Below are 17,324 nucleotides of genomic sequence, written 5' to 3'. Positions count from 1 at the left end.
AATTCAAGGAAAGCCTCATTGCCCCTCTCTCACCCCTAGGCTGCCTCAATTTTGATTCCTGTCTCTAAATCCCCTCACCCCACTTGTTCTCTGCCCCTTTGTCTTAACTTCTATAGAAGGATTGAAACTAACAACCTTCAATTTTCGGTGCTTAAAGTAGTTTTCTTCTTGCAGGTTTTAAATGATCTGTGTGACTCATCTCTCCCTTTGCTTTTTGAAAGTCTACCTCTCCCGGTCCCCTGCCCATCCCCACACCCACTTACTCCTGGGATGTGTCACCTTGCTTTGTCATGACAACCTCCTCTTCAGGGCACAGAGCCTGTTGTAGCTTCCTCCATCCACACCCTATTAACCCCAGTTCTTGGCTGTTTCCCCACCTGGCCTCAGCTGTCACTCTCTTCTGTTACTGGCTGCCCTTTCTGCAGAAGACCCACACAACCTCCAAGAGGAAGGGGACAATTCACTGGTCCTGGAGGCTCCCCACAAGGGCTGGGACCAGAATGCAGCTTAGAACCTCACGGATTCTTACCACTTCATTGCTGTTCACCTCACCCCATGTCACCGGGCAATGTCCACGTTGTCCTAATTGGCATCTGTGCATCAACCCATAATGGGAGAAAGTGGGGACTGGCCTGGAGCAGGGGTCAGGGAAATGGCTAGACTGCCTAGCTGCCCCCAAAGGAGTGTCATATGGAGCAACTTACCCAATGTCCATGAGGGTATCCTGACCCAGGTCCCAGATTCCACCCAACCAGCTCAGTGCAGGGGTTGGTGCCTGGTGGCTAAAGTTACAGACACCACCTACATGCATATCCCAAACCCACACGATCCGTCCTTTAGGGCCACACTGTGGCTCAGGAATATCAAGAAGGCTGGGGACATCCAGGGCAAGGGGAGAGTGTCCCCCGTAGCTCAGCAGGATTTCAGGGTCCCACATGGATGAACGGGATGTACTCTCAAGCCAGAGCCAGAAAACATGGCTCCGGAGAATTAAGGGGTGTGTGCCAGAGTTTCTCTTTTCCCCGCAGTGAAGACAGCCTGGTACAAGATACAAGACCAGCATTTGAAGGCACACTGTTTCAGGTGGCATTGGTGGAGTTTGGAAGGGGGTATATGCTTTCCCCTTTATATTATTATTTTCAGTATTATTTATGTACTATTTATTATATTATTATTTATTCCTATGTTATTATTTTTTTTAAGTGTGTTGAAAGCGGAGTTGTAATCTGATTGGCGATCTAGCCTGGTTTGCTTTGCTAAAAGCCACTATTTGGGGGGACACCTGCTCTCTGTGGTAGAAAGACAAGCTTCTTATCTCATCAGGTTGTGACTTTCAACAGGTGTTTCTATTGGGTTGTTTATCCTTTTCTTGCACCTTTTTTTAGAACTCTCTACATTGTAGATTTCAACACTTTATTGGACGTGTTAGCTCAAAGGTCTTTCTCAAACAATTATGTTTACACTAGTTTGCGATGGTTCTAGAGAAATTTGAAAAAAATTATGTCATCAGACATGTTTATCTTTCTTTAACAGCATCTGAGTTCCTGGGCCACTATGGGTAGTCTAAGGAAAAGTGATTGATTTTTGTGTGTTCTGGAAGTTTCTTTCAGGTTTTCTAGGTGTCTGGACATGAAAAGTTTTACCAATGTTTTTCCTTGTTGTACTCATCATATTTGTTAGAACCTCTAAGATAATATTAAATTATAATGATGCTGGCAGGTGTGTATATGTGGTTTCTGAATATCATTGGCTTAATTTTAATATTTTACCATTTGGAGGGATATTTTTCGAGGATTTTTGGTAATACATTTCATCTCAAATAGTTCCACGATTTCCCTTATTTTGGAACTAATTGCTGCACTTTTATCCAATAATTCCTCAATTATTACAACAATTTGGGTTTTATCCTTTTATTTTTTAAAAGCTTTTTAAAATCAATTAATGCAATCATTTGGATTTTGTTCTTTAATTTTTTTTTGTTTTACTTATTTATTCATTTAAGCAACCTCTACACCCAGTGTAGAGCTTGAACTCACAACCCTGAGATCAAGCTTTTCCAACTAAACCAGCCAGGCACCCTGGTTTTTGTTTTTTTATTTATTTGTCAACCAAATGTATTAAGAGAATGGAGTTCCTAACTTGTACTACCTTTTCACATTTACATAATATCACTTGACCATATATTATTATCCTTTTGATGCATTGTTGAATTTTATTCAGTCATGTTTGGATTTGTACAAACTTATGTAAGTAAGGTCCATATATATTTGATTCTATCTTTGCAACAGGCTGACCTCACAAAATTAAATAAGAAATTTTCCTTCTTGTTCTATGAGCTGCAAACATTGGAGTATCATTAAAAAAATCTATTCTTAAAAGGTTAGGTAGAACTTAGCTGTGAAAACATCTGGTTCTCATGGGCTTTTTTTTTTAAGTAGTTATTACTTCACTTTTCTAATTTTCTATTATTAACTGATCTCTTCATACTTCCCTCTTCTTGGAAGAATTTTGATAATGTAAAACTCTCCAGGTAGTCTCCTGTATCCTCAAGATTTTCAAATGTATTGCCATGATGCTCTAGTAGAATTCACCTATAATCGTACAATTCTTTCCGCATTTATAAGTATGTCTCCTTTCTTATCCCTGATGAATGGCCAATTCACAGAAAGGCAAATCAAAATGGCCAAAACAGAACACACACACACACACACACACACGTGAAAACACACAAAAAGTGTTACATCCAAAGCAAAATACCACTTTATGTCTTAGACTAACCACAATGGGAAGAGTGGGAATGCCCGGGTAAGGAGTTTAGAGGTAGAGGCAGAAGTGGGATCTTTCCTCATACACAGTCTGTGGAAAACATAAATTATTGTGATGGTTTCAGAAATTAATGGGACAGGGTCTTTCAAACTGAGAACATGTATCCTGTGGCTGCCCCAATCCCATTCTTGACATTGACGCCATAGAGATAAAAGTAGCAGAGACTGGTGTTTAAGGATATTTAAGTAGGGGGGGAAAAAAAAGCCTGGAAACTGATTAATTCTAAATACTAGAAAGGTTTAATCAATGAGGGTCCATCCACAGCCTAGAAGTACGATGCCATTAAGAAGAAGGAATTCAAGCTAAACCAGCTGATTTGGAAATTTTTTCTGCGAGGTATTGTTGAATAAGGAAGTCAGTTGCAAAGAGCTATGGGGGAAAAAAAGCAAAACAAACAATCCTGTGTATTGGTTTGGTGCATTGGGACAGAGAATATGGTCCTCCATGAGATGTGGGGTCTGTAGCAGGGAGGACAGGGAGAGACGGGAGAGACTGGTAGGAAAAAGAAAGAAACAAAAACTATGCTAAAAAGAAAAACATGGGGTGCCTGGGTGACTCAGTGGGTTAGGGCCTCTGCCTTCGCCTCGGGTCCTGATCCCAGGATCCTAGGATCGAGCCCCGTGTCGAGCTCTCTACTCGGCAGGGAGCCTGCTTCCCTTCCCCCCTCTCTCTCTCTGCCTGCCTTTCTGCCTACTTGTGATCTCTGTCGAATTAAAATAAATAAATAAACAAAAACTTTAAAAAATTAAAAAATTTTAAAAAAAAGAAAAACATGCTCTCACCTGTGCAGGTATAATGTAATACCATAAGTGTAAAATTATGTGTGTAAATGTGGTTTTTTTTTTTTGAAGATTTTATTTATTTATTTGACACAGAGAGAGAGATCACAAGTAGGCAGAGCAACAGGCAAAGAGAGAAGGAAACGCAGGCTCCCTACTGAGCAGAGAGCCCGATGTGGGGCTCGATCCCAGGACCCTGGGATCATGACGTGAGCCGAAGGCAGAGGCTTAACTCACTGAGCCATCTAGTTGCCACCATATGTGTATTTTTTATGAAGAAACTGGGAGAAAGATGGAGAGTTAAGTATCTATCTGTTGAATGGAGGGAATGCCCATAATTTACCATAAAGTGACAAATTAGCAAGTTGAAGGGGAATAAGTACCATATAGTTATATATCCATGAAAGCAAGCAAAGAGAACTCTGTATGTGTGGATATGCCCGTGATACTGTTTGTATGAGCAAGGGGAGGGTGGAAGGAGAGATGCTCACCTTTGCCATTATCATCTTTATCCATCTCTATATATTAAGATTTCATTTGCTTCAACATGTATACATTATCTTGGTAATCTGAAAACCACCAAAAAAAAAAAAAAAAAAGGAAAAGAAAGCACAAAAAAAGAAAGAAAAACTAATCTGTAATTATTACTAACATTTTAAAATATAAGTTTCTGGTCCTTTATTATAAAAGGCTGTCAGATACTTACAGATGGGAGTAGGCTGTCCTTTTTTCTTGTGATGTTAACAGGCACTGATGACCATGGCCTGCATGTACGGATTCATTATGGGTCACAGAATGGTGATATTATCATCCTATTGTTTTTCTTGATTTATTAGCTAGACTCCTTCTAGAAAGAGAAACGTCCTCTCCTCTACGAGTTGATTGCAATAATATATTTTTTAAATTTTTTATTATGTTCAGTGAGCCACTGCATGGTACAGTAGTACGTCATTAGTTTTTGATGTAGTGCTTATGCTAAGTGAGTAAGTCAAGCAGAGAAAGAAAATTCCTATATGGTTTCACTCGTATGTGGAACATATGCAATAGTACTTTCAAGGATTCCACTGGTTAGATCATCTTGCTGTGGCAGAAGTCAGTATTTCGTTTTTACACACGCACACACATACACACAAGCACCCCATTCAACACTTGTTCGTCAGAATGTACACATCCTGAAATCACTCTAGGCTGAACAGCATGCTTGACCGTGTCCTTCTTTCTTATCCCACAAGGATTCTACCCTTTCTCTGAATCCGCCATCTCTAGACCAATCCAGTGTCCTCCAAGACCAGATCGAATTTCCTAAAAGAATCCACCCTTCATGTTCACATCAGTTGCATTTCTTCAAAAAGCAGCTGATACTGACACTTGGACTCCATAAGATCTTGTTGGAAGGACGTACAGCAAAGTTACAGAATGGAAGCATGAGCTGGGCAGCCTGGCGTCGGGAAGGACAACAACTGAAAACTCTGGGAGGAGGGTCTCAGCCTCTGAAGTTCATGGACATGTTCTCCAGAGCTTTGAGATGACTCAATTCTACCCACCTTTGGCCCCAGAATGGTTTCATTTGAAGGTTCAAAACGATGTTGTTTGAAATTCTTGAATCTGATCATGCAGTGGGGGTTAGCTCCTCAGCCAGGAGCAGAGGGAGCTTCTGGGAGCTGACTGACACCTTTCTGGCCATTCATCACAGTCCACCCATTGGCTACATGCAAACATACGCTTGACCTTTATTCCCGATTATCCAGAGGTGACCCTGGCTAATAGGTCAACTGCAAAGTGTTCAACTCCTCCATGGAGGTGGTGGGGAAATATCCAAAGCTGTTACCCTCTGCTGCACCTAGAATGAACCTTGAGTTCCCTGTCCAAGCTCTCCCAGGGATACGGATTTCTACTGGAGTGTCACTGTGAGCCTGTTGATAATCCGCAGCCTGGGAACCAAGTGCTAAATGTAACCATAACCAAAATTACTGATATACAATATGGTGAGAAGTAAATAAGGAAGAGAAGCACAGGCAGAAACAAGACTTACTTATTTTTGCAACTGGTATTTAAGACCCTCCTCCACAACTATTTCATATTTCCCTTTCTTTTGGCCACCACCTCCATGGGTGGAGTCCTTTGGAGTGCCCAATCTGTTATTCCTCAGCCCTCTGAGATATCCCTAGATGGTCTATATAGGACCATAGTAATTTCGGTTAACTCTTATTTGGGAATATAATAATATAAGATGCACAAAATGTTTCCCTAGATTTAACATATATAATCTTCCAGAATATGTATCTTTCAGGGGGTGGGGGCATTTCTCTAATTGTGCAAGGAAATGACAGCAAGGTCAGGTGGCATTCTCAGTTTCCATTGAAGGGGAAATTTGGGGGTCACTTGGGCACTAACACCTTGTGACCAGCAGGGTCTAGAGGTGTGAGGACAGGAAGTCACATTTATGAGTGGATCATTAGGTAAAAACATGAGATATGTCATCATCTCTTGCCTATGTCCACCCATCTCCACCTGTGGTTCCTGGACCTATGTCTTCTGGTTCTGGTTCAGAGGCTGGATCCTCTCAATCTCCAAGATCCTGTCTCAGCCACTAACTCAGCTGAATGTTTATGTGTTAAAAAAAAAAAAAAAATCCAGGGATTTTTGAGGCACACTAACAAAAAGAAGAGTGTTCTCCCAGTACATCTTTAGGCATCTGTTAAGACTTTCCGATACATCTATAGTTCTTGAAATAACCACACAGATGTTGCTCTCCTTTTTTCATTTTAACTCCTTCTGAGTCGCAAGAAACAAAACAGCACATAGAGCTTTTGATGAGTACCCAGGATGGATATAGTTTATGTGAGAATGCAATGCCATTCAAAAACAGGGTTGAGGGGGTGGGTAAACAGCATAGTTAAAAGAATCTAATTTTGACCTCAACTTTGACCTTAGGCACTGGAAGGGAAAGCATCTAGATGCGTGCCTCAGTGTCATTTTGGGAATTTCTGAACTTATGGCTGCTCAATGGTCATGGGATAGTGCTGATTCCCATTGGAGAAATGCATGCAACAGAAGCAGAAGCTCATTGCAGATAATTGGATACTCACGGCCAATATAAAGAAGCATTTAGGTGTCACTGAGAGTGAAAAATCTCCTTACTTGCTTTATGTGTTAAAGTCTTGTCAATCAATTGAATCTTTGACTATGGCAAGAACAAAATGTGGCCAAAACTAATGATAACACCAGCTCTCTCTTTTAGGTATGAACATCAAGATGTTTCAAAAGGTTAAACAAATACACAAAATAAAATGAAGTTAAAACAAGGAAGAAGAGAGAATGCATGTCATCTGACAATATAGTAAGCACACTGTCAGCTTTCAGTAGACAGATGCATATGAGCATAGAAATAACATTAAAAGGCAGACAAGAAAGAAAAGAGGTCATGGAGATTCAGTGGAATCACACTGACTTCTCTTATGCTTTTACTTTATTTGCCTGTCAAGAGATTTCTTCTATGGATAACAAAAAGTGAATCTGAAAGAAAAAAATATGTATTTAATGGAAAATGTTGACTGGTGCCAAGTGTTGTGTAAGTATCGCAGAGAAGAGAAAATGCAGGGCAATGCAATGAGTGGTTTAGGGATTACAAGCATGGTATGTTTTGCTCACACCTTTCAGAAAGCACCCACAACACAGCATAATGCAGCAGAATTGCTGGGTGTAAGCAAAATGGTAGAAGGCCACTTGTATTCAGGTTTTAGTTGAAGGCAAGCTACATGGCCATCTCCAAAACAGTGAAACTGGTTTGATACACGTTTATTCCAAATGCTCAAACGAATGGCATAGCATCTATGACATGTTAGAAAGGCTGCTTGATCAAAATAAGCGGAATCAGGGGCACTTGGGTGGCTCAGTCACTTAAGCGTCCCACTCTTGATTTCAGTTCAGGTGATGATCTCAGGGTTGTGAGATGGAGCCCCATGCCAGGCTCCACGCCGGGCATGGAGCTTGCTTAGAATTCTCTCTCTCCCTCTGCCCTTCCACTCACCACCCACCCTGGTCTCTTTCTCAAAAAAAGAAAAAAGAAAGAAAGTGTAACCATACACTTGACAGATAACAGTACTGGCATAGAACCCAAGTTGCTTGTGGAAAAATAGCTGATTTACTGGAAACCTTTGAAGAAGTCATCTTGAAAGCACAAGTATTTTGGACTCCACATGCTGTAAGGTCCTGCTGTCCTTCCACTCCAGAGCTGTGTGTGCAATGAGGGCTGAAATGCAGACAGAATCTGAGACAATTTTTTAAAAATATTGAATGCTGGTCACATTGCTTCAAGGCACAGTATTAAACTAAAGATTTAAGAATAAAGTTTTCTCAAGCACTTGTAGGGAACCCCAAGTGCATGGGGAAATATTAGAAATTTAAAAATGAAAATGAAGGTGATCATTGCAATCCTGTGTCTTCGCTTGTGTTTTTCAGAAGGCAAAGCCCAAGGTCCAGGCTTCTGTGCCAGAACCTCATCAAGGTATGTGACCTCAGGTGGCAGAGGTGAGGGATGGGGTGGTAAACAGGGAGGGAGCAAGGAGTACAAGGGTGCTCTGTGGCCCCTGCAATGGGTATTGGAAGCTGAGGTGCTTCTTAGGATTGTCCATCTGGGGGTTAGATGAATATTTAACTACACCAGCTGCTCTCTCCCATTGGTCAAATCTCCTCCCACTGGACACTGAGTCCCCTGCATTTGCAGCTTACACGAGTGTGGGTGTCTTGTGTGAAGGAAGCATCCTGGGCTAGGTGGTGAGAGGCATGGCCCTGAGCCAGACCAGGTGCCACCAGACTGCACCTGTTGTGAGGTGGACTGGAGCCCCCAGCAGAAAAAGCTGAGATTGGAATTGGCTCTTAAGAGGTATTTAGATAGTCAGCTTCTGAGAATACTGTTCCAAAGGCATCTTTTTCAAACACTGCTCAGTGAAATTGCATTATAACTGGTGATGGTATCTTTAATTCCAGGAGTTGAGGAAGAGATAAATCTTGGTTGATGACCACGAGAGATAAAGAAAGGAAAGTTTAGTAATTTGGTGATGACGGCACTTCCATGGGCACTTCCCCCCAAATGGCACAGCAAACACAAAACCTTCCACCTCCACCAACCTCGGTTGGAGGCAGTAACTGTATAGCATCTTAATGTGCCACGTACTGACCACAGGAGCCATGGAACACTGATGGTGCAGAGGAGTGATTATCTCTGCACCATGATGTCAGACTTTAAGAAGTAGAGCACTCATTTTGAAGAATACAACTGGAGTGATAATTATACGTTTTGATTTGTTCTTCAATCTCAGCATTTTTTTTTTTTTAGCAATTTTATTCTTTGGTGATGCCCATCCATTCAGGCCTTAGATATGGCTAGGTATTGAGTCTCAGCTAACACTGGGCCATTCAGCATTTACCTAGAAGGTGCAGTTGGTTGGCTTCTAATTTAATATTATCCTAATAATCTAATAATATTTTAGTGACCTTACTGGGCACTGTTTGCTTGGTGTTTGGGCTACTGAGAACCATGTGGTCAAGTGTGTGTTCATCTCCGTCAATTGTCGGGGCCTTTGTCAAGTGGGCAATAATGAATTCTGTTATGGCTTAATCTCACTCTCCTACTTTTATTTTCTTTTTGCTCTCATTTCCTCATCTAGTAACACCAAATACCTTAAAAGTACTTTTTGTGAAAATTGTAACAATGTATCATTAAGAAATACTTCTCCCCACTCCTGCACATGCCACTGAGGCAACCACTGGCACTCCTACTGGCCATTTCTCCTGGAGCTTACCTACTTCATGTATCATGGTGTATCAATTTTAGACATTTTTTTTAATTGATTTCCTGTTCTTGTAGATGAGGGTTTTGCTCCCTCTCACTTCCTTCCCCTCCCTGCCCCTTCTCAGTAGGGTTATTTTCCAGTTTCTGGTTGAGTCAATACTTAGCATTCACGTTATTATGACTACATTAATAACATTCACTGTGGAGCCAATGTGTTGTGTTCCTGGAATTGGTAGCAAATTCTTCCCCACCCCCTCCCCAAACTGATAAGGGTTTTTTTTGGCACCTGTCACTACTTTTCCAAAATGATCCAATTTGATCTATTATTGCCTAGCAATAATTTTTCAGAGTGCTCAAACCTCACAAATTCTATGTTATTTCTCAAGACTGATCTGGATGGATCACTCCAGGGGTCCTGAAGTTCCCTTTGCTGCTCTCCTACATTGAACCCCATTTCTGGGATCCTGGGACCCTCTCTTTCTCACTTACTCCCTCACATTGCTGAAGCATATATGTTGTCTCTTCTTGAGAAATGTTCAAATCCTTACATGTCTCAAGGTATCTGTTCTCTCCCTTCATACTTGATTCTTTACTTGGGCTCTGAATAGATTTCCAGTTTGAACACAACTTTGTCTGAACACTGTGCAGTCGCTGCCCCACCATCTTTCATCAGTCAGCATTGTTGAGGGTCTGACACTAGGTACATTTCAGTCCCCCCCCTTTTTTTAAAGGATTTTATATATTTATTTGACAGACAGAGATTACAAGTAGGCAGAGAGGCAGGCGGAGGGGCAGGGGGAAGTCAGTCTCCCTGCTGAGCCGAGAGACAGATGCGGGGCTCGATTCCAGGACCCTGGGATCATGACCTGAGCCAAAGGCAAAGGCTTTAACCCACTGAGCCACACAGGCACCCCTCAGTTCCTTTTTATTGCCCATTTCTTTTTCTTGTTAAAAGCTCTCAATGGACATGTCTATCCATGCTGTTCTAGAAGTTCATAAGGGTGTGTTTGGAGAGAGTCCGTGTCTATTTATTGAGCTGGGCACCTGGTGCCCCCCTCATTCAAGAGAGTGCTGTACTTCTGTTCTGGAAACTTCTCCTGGCTCACTATTACCAAGGTGACATGATAATATGCTTTACAGCGTTTGTTTGTTTTTTTCCTATTCTATTCCAAACTCCTTTTGTCAAATTTTGGACACCATCCTACATGCCACCCCCTCTTCTTTCCTATGACCAACTTCTGATTTTTTCCTTTTTTCTCTTATTGCACAGTGGTTAAGCATGTGGACTCTAAAGCCAGGTTTTGGTTCTGATTATTACTATTGTCTGTTCAGTTTGTTTTTCTACTCAGCTTTATCTTTCAAGCCTTTTGTTAACTTTTTAAATACAGTTTCTAACATTATAATTTTATTTTCCAAGAATGTTTTCCAATTTCTTTTTTTTTTTTAAGATTTATTTATTTATTTGAGAGACAGTGTGTATGCACACATACAGAGGGGGAAGGCACAGAGGGAGAGGGAGAGAATCTCAAGCAGACTCCACGCTGAGTGCAGAGTCCTGCCCTCAGAGGGGTTCCATCTCATGACCCCAAGATCATGACCTGGCTGAAGCCAAGAGGTGGAGGCTGAACCAACTGAGTCACCCACGCACCTTATGTTTTCCAATTTGTACCTACCTGCCTACCTAGTTATCTCTCTCTCTCTCCCTTTTATCTTTGCTTTAGAAATCCAACCCTTTTTTTTCCCTCTGAAAATGTATATTATGTGATTTGGGGTTTTTGTTTGTTTGTTTGTTTGTTCGTTGTTATACCTTCATATTTCTCTCTCCTCTGAGTTCCTAGTGGCTATCTTCCGTGTAGGCAGTTGTCTTCAAATGTCTGCGTTCCATTTATATTTAAGATGCCACACCACCACTGATTAAAAGCACTGAGTGGGTGGGTTTGTCCCCTGCTGGGCTTTACCATGGGTGATGGGAAGCTGATCTTTATGTTGGGGGACCCCTTGAACATCAGTACTTGTAGGTGTCTTTCTCTGGGGTCATTTGTTTCTGCAGAGAAGAATCCTCTAACCTCCTAGTTGAGGGGCTAATGCCTGACTGCAGAGTTTTTAAAGGTGGGACTGAAGAAGGGGGCTGGCAGTCTCAATATTTGGCACAAGGTCCATTTGGGAAAGACTGGGCCCGAGTCTCAATATAGTAAAGCTCTTCCTCAAAGATATGTGGTTTCAAGAGGCCCTGGCTTTATGAAGACTCATTTCTGAGAATTTGAAGAAACCATATTCTCTACTAAAGTAACTCAAGATTGGTCTGGCTTTTTTTTTTTTTTTTTTTTTCCAGAACTGAAAATTTCTTGAGTAAGATATGATTTAATTTCTGGGGTTCCTATGATAAACAAACCCTTCAGTCCTAATTACCACCCTTTTCAGACAGCTTTTATATTGGTAAGACCTGTTGTTTCTGGCAGATAAAACATGCAGGCTTTGTTATGTTCTCTACCTCAAGGTCAAAGTTGTATTTCAATTATAGCCCCTCCCACTTACCATTCTAGATGACTTGTGTTCTGTGCTCTAGAGAGAATGAGAGTGAGGTAGATTGGCCAGAACCAATGAGGTGGAGGTAATATGCTCTAGTCTTCCTCTAAGTTATTCCAAGGGATCCCTGACCTTTCACACTCACCTAGCATGAACGAGTGTTTGGTCCAAATCTATATTAGTCTAATCAGCTAACTCTTAGAACCCCAGACATTGAACTCAGTACTTCTGATGAGTGCACACATCCATAAATTCAGCTCAACTCAAAATTCTACTCTGCCCACTTTTATTTAGCACTCCAAATCCAAACCCAGATATTTTTGATATAAACAATTAAACAATTTCTCTAATTTCTTCTGGAATTTTCTTCCCGACTCTGATTTTGCATTTTATTTTCTGGCCTATGTGAAATTAAAATCCTATGGCGCACAAGCATGAGGAGTGCACCATGGGGTGAACTGTTAACTATCGTTTTAAGGACAAGAGGAGAGAGAGAGAGCTGTAGGAGGCAGTGAACCAGAAGGCAATGGAGGATGGACGTTTCCCAGGCCCTCGGCATCCTTCCAGATATCCCCATTCCCCCCAGGTTCTCTGTTTGTCTCCACGCATACTCTAAGAGTCACACATGTTTTTTGGCAAATGTGCACATTCAATGCATATTATAATTAAGACAGCTGCCAATTTAGGCTCTCCACTGGTTTCCAACATTCTTAACCAGGCAGCTGCAAGTAATAGAGTTTCTTTCCAACATGGTCCCAGAAAGGCTCTAAGTTTTACTCTAACTTGAAGATTAAAATTTCAGTGTTTGGGGTATTTCCCCCCTTACTTAAGGTGCTTGGTGCTTTCGGAAACACCCATCCTACCTTCTGGTTCTGCCAGGCTTCATCTTCTTTAGATTGGTGAATGATAACATCTTCCTGCTCCCCCCCCCCCCACACACACACCACCCACTGCTGGCCGGGCTCTGTCATTGGTGGTTGACTAATTGTTTCATTACCAGATCACATAGGTTGCCACCTTCCCACTCTGCGACATCGGTACGAACTTCACCTCTGTGGAAGTCTCTTGTCGGCAGCCTGCTCCCTAGCATTCCCTTCCACCTCCATTAATTTTCTTAATGGATAAACAGCCCCAGCTTCAGCTACAAATGACTGCATGGGTATGGTCTGGACAACTACCACAAAGGAAAAGGGAAGGGAAGGAAGGGCCACCTGGCCTCAGGAGATCATGCAGCCTCTCTCTGGGCATGAAAGAATCAATCCTTCTCAATAGAGTTTTCGAATTCCAAGTGGCCTTGCTTATGTCAGGCTAGGGTCAAAAGCCCTTGAATCAAACAAATCAAGAGGACCTGAGAGGATCCTGGCAATGGTCATCATGAGCCAGGCAGACAACCCGCATCCCCCCCCCCCACCGCCCCCGCCGTTTGTGTCTGGTGCAGTGTTGCCGCTGACAGGGCACATTCACACCTGTAGCTTGAAGGTTCTTAATTCAAGCCTCCCACTGTCTTTGCTTCCAGACCTCTCACTCCTAATCTTCCCAATTTCTCCATTCCATACCCACTGTTAGTCTTTGCTCCCTAAATATTTCCCCTCATCCCAAGGCGCTCTTGCTTAGACACTTTCCCCAGCTCTCCTCGGGGTTTGGCTTCCTGCCTTTAAGATGCCATCTCCTGCCTCCTTCTCCAGGAAGTCCTCCCAGAATGCTTACTTGACACTATTTTTTTCTCTTTTTGCCAACTTCTTTTCCTGCGTTATATATCGTATCCTGTGTCACGCACGGTGCCTACAGGAAACAGCTGACATATTCAAATTGGGCAATTTGAGGAGTTTTTAAAAAGGTCCATTTACAAAGGCAACAGCAGGTGAGTGGAGACTGCAAACCCGCGCCCCCCGCCCAAGTAAGATGAGTAGCAGCGGAGCTCATTACCAGCTGTAAAGGGGTAAAGGGTGGGGGAAACCATGTAGAGAGGTCCACCAAGGGTGGTTGGGGTTCACCTGGCTCCCAGTGCTGCTTCAGGAGGGACTGGAGGGAATAAACACTCAGACCTCACTCTGCCCCTTTCTTCCAACCTCCTGCAGGGGCTCCCAATGGGATCAATCCAGACAGCAAGATAGAGTGTTGGCCACCTCCATGCAGGGCAGCTTCTCGGACACAGGGCAGGGTGGAGAAAGGTACAGAGTGGATCCAAGAGCATTGGCCAGGACGTCCTGTACATTCTTTGATTAGATAGAGCATTATCTTCTCGCGGCCAGCCACCAAGCCTTTGTTTTATCTTTCCTTTCACTGCTTCTTCCGCCCCCACCCCCATAAAGACTAGGACGCTGTAGATGTTCCGTAAAAGTGACCAGCTGGGGTTTGGGAGATGAACAGCCTCCAGACTGAACAACACAGCATGGGCTCCATCCATTCTCCCTCGCCCTGGGCCACAGGTGCTGCTGTTGTGATCATTAGATTTCAGAACACAGATGGGACCACACACACCAGCAGCCGAGGGCCTCTGGGTATTAAAAGATCCAGCACAGGCACTAGCAATTTTGTTTCCACCCGGCAAACAGCTGCATGTTTCATCAGGAGCAGGCTCTGCTATTCTCTTTTTCTCTGTTCTCTTTTATTCACATGCGTTTTTGACATACGCATATCGTTAGGCTTGGGCTTGGCCCTCTGGAATAAGATTTGGATTTTGGTTTGGGAGGAGGTGGTGGAATTTCGTAAGCCTTGAACTATAAACAGTTTGCCAGCATCTACATCAAGGAGCTAGGTTTAGCCCAGATCATAATAAATCAGCCCCAGTTTTCCTTTCTGGGGCACTCACTGCATTGCACAATTCCTAGGGATGTAAATGGCATCCCCTAACGTTTTGCCGCACAGTTGGACCACATCAGATGGAGGCATTCCTGAGCTTCTTGCTGTAATATCCAGCCTAGCACACAGACATCTTCCCCGCTTACTGAATGAACCCACGGGGCCGGCTGCGCCTCCCGCATGGGCGGACGCCCCCTGGTGTTCATATTTCCCACTGCACCTGTGACCGAAGCCTGTGTTAGCATGCCGGGAAAGCTTGAGCTTCTGCTTATGGGGGTCAATTTGCCAGGACCGCGAAGTAAACCAGGAAAAATTTTGTCCTCTCTGAAAACTGAGAGTCTTTCCTCAGTTCCAAAAGTTTAGATTGCAAGAGGCAGCCATTCTGTGGATAGCACTGGGGCAGTGGTCCGTGGACCCTAAGGAGGCTGGATCCCATACTCGGAGCCTTTTTAATCTGCGTGACTCATCTCAAGGTCCTGGTGGGTGCCACTGGCCTCATTCTTACAGGCTTGAGGTGAGACACGGGCACCCATCTCTTCCCCTACAGGGGAGGGGGCACCAGCAGCCTTCTACAAAGAACCCCTTTTCAAATATCTCCCTATTTTCATCAATGCAATCTCTTTGTTCCCAATATAGTTGGCCAGGGGGGTCCTATAGAGTTATAAAACCTGTCTTTAAAGTTCCTGTGTAAGTTCTGCTTATACTCTGCTTTGCAATACAGCATCTATGGAGTTCTGCTGTCTCAGTAAATCTTTCAGTGTGCCATCCTAGTACACATGTCAGCCTTTTGCGTTGGAGACCAACACTGGGCCACTACACCCCCTAATCCTATGTTGTGTATGGAGCCGCTCTGGCTAAATAGGCCCTTACAGTGTATTTTGAACAGCTTCCAGGGTCAAGGTCGGACTAGCCTGGGCATTTAAGCAGCTTATATACAGGACTCATATCTCAAGTCCTCCCCCGCAATCTGGTCTCCCTTGTCGTGGCATGGTCTATCAGACCCCCAGATCCTGTGCAGCAGTGTGGATGTTCGGGGTCAGGGAGATTCTTCTGTATAGGACAAGGAGATAAATCATTTTAGGATCTGCAGGCAGTATAGTATCTGCCACAATTCTTCCACTCTTTCATCATCATGCAAAAGAACCACAGATAATTTATAAGCCTAAGAGCATGGCTGTCTTCCCATGGAACTTTATTTACAGAGCGGGCAGTGGGCTGTGTTTGGCTCATGGGTCACAATTCACGGACCCCTGGAAGAGATCGGTGGATGGAGAAAGATGACCGTAACCATACTGGGAACTTACCTGGGTGGAAATGGAAGAAAATGCTGGTGAATTTCTTGTAAACCCACAGCTATGAAGGACAGGAACCTGCTTTGTTAAGCATCAGACTTTCGAACTTTAGCTCTGGAATTTGAAAGAAATCTCAGAAACTCAAACTGGAAAAGGATCATCTTTTTTAAACTAGTAGAGTGTGATGCTCGGCATGAAGGAGGAGGCGCAGGGAAGTCAGCGCTGAGGTGTGTCCAAGGCCACCTGCCATTGTCAAGGTCACCCCAGGCTTGCAGCAGAAGGTTCTCCCTACTGTACTTTTGCGCCTTTGTGCCGTCCCACAAATTGACCCACCTGTCTGGCCACCACTCTCAGGGCCACCTGTTGTTTTATGGAAAAGTTGTTAACAAACCTGTTCAAAAATGCAGCCAATGTGTTATTCCTCAAGCCTTCTCTGAGTGCGCCCATCTGGCTTCCAACCACCAGCAGCCACATTGCGTTGCCTGGGAGATTTCTGCAAAGCCGGAAGGACTTCTCGGCCAGAGCCAGTCAGGCCAGAACTACCTGGGGAATTAACGCCCCCCGCCCCCAGGGGCTGCCATTAGCCAATGACTGCCAGGGATGCAGTATAAATACCCAACCTCTTCGTGCCTCCAGTGGGATTGCCAAGTGTGAGTTACACTGTTGCCAGGAGTTTTCTAGTGGTCTTGAGTTCCAGTCACTGCCAGTGGAAGTACTTCATAATGAACCCTTTGATGGTATCTTTCCTGTTTCTGTCTTACTTCCCCGCGCTCTCTACTGGATTTCCCTGCACTTTCCAAATAAATTCTTTGCTCTCCAATTCTCGCTCAGGATCTGCTCTGGGGGGAAGCCAACCTAAGCAAAATGTGACTTTCTCTGGGTACTTTTCTTCAATGCTCCCTTCTACTCCCTACTGCCGGAGAAAGCACCCATTGTGTTTCATTATAATCACTGACTTCGGATGAGTCTCTTCCAGCGAACAGCGAGCGAGTTTTCTAGAAGTGGGTCTTATTCATCTTTGCATCACTGGTATTTTCCCTAGTCTGTCGTGCAGGGTTCAAGATGTGTGTTTGCTGGCTAATGAAAGCTGATGTGTAGGTAGAAGATGCAAAGGGGCAAGGCGGCCGAGGTCAGTGCTGCACCGTTGGCCCCATATAACTGCTACAAGCCACTTGTGGCTATTTCAGTTAAAATTGAAAGAAATTAGAAATCCAGTTCCTCAGTCACAGGGGCCACATTTCAAGGGCTATATGTGGTTAGTAGGTGATCCTACTGGACAACACAGATATAGAACATTTCTCTCTC

At 43.5% G+C, this 17,324-nt stretch overlaps 1 long non-coding RNA gene across 1 annotated transcript; it reads right to left on the bottom strand.

Moving 5' to 3' along the window:
- Positions 1-7,407: 7,407 nt before the first annotated feature.
- LOC131823849 (uncharacterized) lies at positions 7,408-16,535 on the bottom strand. The gene is made up of 3 exons (XR_009350680.1): positions 16,411-16,535; positions 16,032-16,133; positions 7,408-7,857 (listed from the first exon to the last, which is right to left on the bottom strand). It is a non-coding gene; the product is annotated as an uncharacterized LOC131823849 (long non-coding RNA).
- Between the last annotated feature and the right edge of the window lie 789 nt (positions 16,536-17,324).

Source organism: Mustela lutreola, chromosome 2 (genome assembly GCF_030435805.1).
Source record: "Mustela lutreola isolate mMusLut2 chromosome 2, mMusLut2.pri, whole genome shotgun sequence".
NCBI lineage: Eukaryota > Metazoa > Chordata > Mammalia > Carnivora > Mustelidae > Mustela > Mustela lutreola.
The sequence above is the reverse complement of the archived record's forward strand: the minus strand, read 5'-3'. Positions and strand labels throughout refer to the sequence as shown.